At 39.9% G+C, this 4,094-nt stretch overlaps 1 non-coding gene across 1 annotated transcript; it reads right to left on the bottom strand.

Annotated features, from left to right (window-relative positions):
* Positions 1-3,556: 3,556 nt before the first annotated feature.
* Positions 3,557-3,628, bottom strand: trnap-cgg. The gene has a single exon. It is a non-coding gene; the product is annotated as a tRNA-Pro (tRNA).
* Positions 3,629-4,094: the final 466 nt, after the last annotated feature.

Genomic DNA, 4,094 nt, shown 5'->3' with positions numbered 1-4,094 from the left:
ATAAACACAGATATTGTGTTTGTGTTTGAGCTTTTACTGCTTACATTTCATGCCACGACAGACTGCACACACACCTCATCAGATTTAGCAACAACTTTAGGAAGGAAACATACAAGAATAACATGAGAAGGTTTGACCTTTACACAGCAAACAGTGAGCTACAGTGTGGACTGACAGAAAGACTGTTGCAGAGCTGTATTGGACTGTACAGTTACTGTGGTTTTCTGCTGACCCTAAGTTATATTCTTGCATATGGGATTGACCTCTTTCTGGGATAATTGTGCAGTTGGCTGCAGAAAATTTCACAGCAGAAAGTCTTCTTAAAGATAAAACTTATCCTGTGCCATGTAACTATAATGCTGTCTGAACCTGAAGGAGCTGCAGAAAGAGGCAGAGCGACACTGGAAAGAGGAGCGCTTCAGCGTCCCGTTCATCAAATGAGACTTAAAGTGCTGTAACACTATTGGTTACAGTTCCTGTCCTCTGTGATTGGCCTTCATTGAAGAAGAAGAAGAAAAAGCGGCACTAGCAGTATAGCTGCATGTTAGACCATCAGGAGGTAAGTTACGTATGTCTTACAATGCATAATATTCTGTGCCTATTGGGTGTAACACAGCTAATCATTTCCTGAGCTTGACATTCAGCTAAATATTTTATTAACTTAGCTTAAATAGCTGCCACTATCTCCGGTCTGCATGTTGTAGACTTGACATAAGCTAACACTATCTGACTACCATGTCTTTTCTTGTTGTTTGTTTATGTCTGTATAACAGGCACAGTTACAAAACGCTGCCAGGTGGGTGGTTGGTTGGCCTTGTTAAGGAGTACCCTGGCTAATGAAGCTGAACCATCTTCACAAAACCGTAAGTATGCTGTAAACATTGTGTAAGATTATTTAGAAGTGTGTCATTCCTTAAGATACCATTTTATTGTTTACAATGGCTGCACAGTAACAATAAAAAAAACAAAAAACAAAACATACTATCAACAAGACCACTGATATGTTTCCCTGAAACCTTTACAAACCTCACTATTTTCAGGTCGTGTGACTATTTATCATTTAGAAAATTTATACTACTCATTAGGATGGGGATAAAGACCTGGGTTCTCCGTTTCAAATTTCTCAAACCCAACAATAAATAAGGTGCGAGCTTATACTGCTATCAAGAGTAATGTTAACAGATTCTTTCTAAACGTTACACGCTATTGTGATGTCACATATTTAGTTTATAAAGTAACTTTGCTGTCGTAAACTTTGTTGCTGTTCTAGAAACACATAGTTGTATTTAAAATGTTTAATTTTATTCCTGTAATGAATTTAAAAACAACCAGGCAGCTTATATGCACACTTAATTTGTGTTTATCTGAAGTCCTGCCATTATCTCAATACTGAACAATGTTATCGCACATCAGTCTATCAATACAGTAACAGTAAAATAAAACACTAACGATGGGGCAGTTTTTTTATTTTTACATTTTAAACATTTTCATACTTAATAGGCTTCATTTTGGTCCTGCTCCTACAGCAATTAATACACAATATGGCTAGGTTTGGATCTGTTGTACGCAAAAAGGGTGTTCATGATCAGAGTGATGGATGGTCATTGTGAAAATTCTTTAATTAACTTTAAGGTCTTCTTGAATTTCTTACACATTTCTGTTAACTTCTCAGTTTCCCAGGCCTATTCAAATGTTGAAAAGACTTCAGGATGGACTTAGGAGACAGATGCAAACAGCAGATGAGCTTGAGAGAGAGATGGAGAAACACAAGAGGACTGTCATCACCTCAATGGGGAGATAGATTTAGGCTTCAAATTGTTGAGTGCACTATGGTAGCAACATCACATGTGCACAATTTCTCTGTTTTCAAGATTAGAATACTCAGGTGCTCAAAGTGGGAAATAAAAATAAATTAAATCTCCATAATGTCAGTTTCTTATTGAAATATGTTGAATATTAAACCATAAAGAAAAGCCATTTTCTGACAAATTTGAGCTACTTGTGCTTTAGTATTTCAATTTAATGCAATTATATCCATATTGTCCAATGCATTTTATAATAATCATGTATACACAACGAATCTTCAGGTATGTTAATTTTGAATGTTTGTGGCTGAAGGATGAAGTGTTCCTGTAGGAGACTACAGCATTTTGGACACTGGGTGGCAGTGATTAGATGCACATGGTTGTGGAAGTGGTAGGCACAGGTAGGGGGAGCACCATAGACAGTATATTACTAGACAAAGCCACCCCGCTGATTTGAATGGAGAGGAGTGAAGCCAGTTTTGGACCTATAAAATACTACTACAGGGCTACTTACTGTTGGCACCAGCGTCTACTGCGCATGATCGCGCAGCATAACCGTGGTTTAATGACAACACCAGAAACACCGTAATTCTGGTAGCTACGCCAACAAAATGTTTCATGGCTCAGTGTGTTTGTCTGACTCGGATCGTCACTGATTAATCACCCCACCTACGAGGCTCACCTGTCAATCACCAACGCAGCGTCACTGATGGACGAATAGTTTTTTTTGATTGCAGAGAGCTTATAATCTAAGCAATACGGTTACATCTCTCATGTGCGACGGGGTGTCACAGGTTTTGATGTCATTTTTGGGCCTACATGGATCCCTCCATGCAGGCTTTGGTCGGCTTCACTGTCCAATCTCTGGCTTACCCCCTTGGGGAGCATAAACAGTTCTCACCAGACCACAGAACCACACCACATAGCCAGACCAGAATACACGCAAACAAGATAAGAAATCAGCCAGTATGTTCGTACTATTTACTTGTTTGTGTGCTTGTTGCTGTGTGTTTGTTATTGTATGGTCTTGGAGTTTTGTTGTGTTTGAGGTATTCATGTTCTGCAGAACAGGAACCTGCTGAAAATCAGTTCTATACTGAGTCAGGCCCGATTGCTCTTAATCTTTTCCTGTTTAAATAAATAAATAAATAAATAAAATAAATAAATACTACTGCAATAAACCACAACCTCAACTGCAATAATCTCTGGAGAATCTTTTGTGTCTGCGTAAAAACTTTACTCCAACCGTGCAGTCCTTCTCCTACTAGAAAAACAAGATGTTCCCCAAGCTCATGAAAAGTTGGCTTTGTAGAGATACATGGTTCTCAAAGGACAGTGATACGACAAACATGATCTTCTTGAATATGATGCTTTGCTGTAGATGCACCCTAAGCGAGAATCATACCCCTAGACCAACAAGCCAAAAAACACCTTTTCTGTTTTGATGAAACACTCAGATTTCATCAACATTAAATTAAAGTAGAGCAAGCTTTATCTATTAAAAGCACCTACAGGTTCATAGCAAGTGCTCCCCCGGGATTTGAACCCGGGACCTCCCATTCCAAGGGCTCGTCCGGGATTTGAACCCGAGACCTCTCGCACCCAAAGCAAGAATCATACCCCTAGACCAACTAGCCACAAATCTCCTTTTCTGCTTTGATGAAATAATCAGATTTCATCCAAATGAAATTACTGTAAAACAAGCTTTATATATTAAAAGCAATAAAGAAGCTTCTATGGGTTAAGAGGAAGGGCTCGTCCGGGATTTGAACCCGGGACCTCTCGCACCCGAAGCGAGAATCATACCCCTAGACCAACGAGCCGCAAAACATCTTTTCTGTTTTGATGAAATACTCAGATTTCATCAACATTAAAATAAAGTAGAGCAAGCTTTATCGATTAAAAGCAATAAGAAGCACCTGTTGGTTCATAGCAAGGGCTTCCCCGGGATTTGAACCCGGAACCTATCGCACCCAATGCGAGAATCATAGCCCTAGACACACGAGCCACAAAATGCCTTTTCTGTTTTGATGAAAGACTCAGATTTCATCAACATTAAAGGGGCATTGTGGAGTTTCCAGCGGCCACTAGCGGTGTGGTTTTAAGATTGCAACCAGGCGTGTGCTCGTACGCGTGCTCGCTTGAACTCACGAGCGAGCATAATCCGAAACACAACCGCTTTCATACAGAAATCCTGCAATAAACGCAGAAACGCCTGCATGTGGGCTGTGGCTTTTCTCCAGACATGTTCAGGCTCTGTTACTTCAACGTTCCCGTCTCAGAGGCAGA

This window comes from Micropterus dolomieu, unplaced genomic scaffold (genome assembly GCF_021292245.1).
Source record: "Micropterus dolomieu isolate WLL.071019.BEF.003 ecotype Adirondacks unplaced genomic scaffold, ASM2129224v1 contig_1080, whole genome shotgun sequence".
Classification (NCBI taxonomy): Eukaryota; Metazoa; Chordata; class Actinopteri; order Centrarchiformes; family Centrarchidae; genus Micropterus; species Micropterus dolomieu.
The sequence above is the reverse complement of the archived record's forward strand: the minus strand, read 5'-3'. Positions and strand labels throughout refer to the sequence as shown.